The following is a 988-nucleotide window of genomic DNA, read 5'->3' as shown; positions in this document are numbered from 1 at the left end:
GCTTTTTTTTTTTTAAACCAGGAATGGAACTCAGGACCTTGTGCTTGCGAGGCAGGCAGCGGCACCACTAAACAAAATCCCCAGCCCATCCCCAAGCTCACTTTATGGCCTCTAAAAAGCTACTTCAGTGTGGGGAGGTGAAAAATATCCCGAGGCTGTTCTGCCAGTTTAAAAATCTTTATTCAAGGGCGAATTTAAGACACAATGTACAAAGCACACTAGAGAGAATGCAAATATAGACTGAGACAAATCTCTCTTTGGAGGCTGTGTGGAAAGTTCTGGGGAGGGAGGGGATTCCATTCTGCCTTCTAATTGCCCAAGATGCCTGATAACTAGAAAATTAACAATGACAACAGTAATAACCTCTTCTCTGACCACACAACCTCTGAAAAGGAACACAAGAGCACCCGGGTCATGCTTTCTGAATACTGCCCAACTAACAGAGAGAAGAATTCAGCTTGGGAACGGGCTTTCAGAAAGCAGAGGTCTCCGCTGATAATTTCCTGCCTGCAGGTCTATCTCTGGGAGTTGAAGGCCACCATTCCCCTGATCACCAGACTCACAGTACTCACATACACCCACACACATTCTCAGACACACACACTCACAACACTCACAAACACAGGCACATCATGCAGATACGCAGCCCCACACATGCATACCCCACACTGGGGTGAGCTCAGGGTTCTCTTTCATTACACTCCAGCGGAGACCAGTAATTCCCCTCGCTCCCCTACCCCTCAGTCCTCACCTTCATAATTAAGACTTTGGAAGAGTCCTAGAAGGATGGCTTTTATTTAGTTCTATAAAGAAGAAAATCCCAACCTGTCTTTCTTACAGTTAAGAGAACCAAAGTGTGCTTTTATCTAAGAACATATAATTCACACACATAAAATACATACAATGGATACATGAGGTGATATTTGTTCACATGACAAAATGACTTGAGTCCATATGGTGGTGATTTAATTTTAACCCTTCTATTCAG

This window comes from Fukomys damarensis, unplaced genomic scaffold (genome assembly GCF_012274545.1).
Source record: "Fukomys damarensis isolate Sample0158 unplaced genomic scaffold, DMR_v1.0_HiC HiC_scaffold_24, whole genome shotgun sequence".
Classification (NCBI taxonomy): Eukaryota; Metazoa; Chordata; class Mammalia; order Rodentia; family Bathyergidae; genus Fukomys; species Fukomys damarensis.
The sequence above is the reverse complement of the archived record's forward strand: the minus strand, read 5'-3'. Positions refer to the sequence as shown.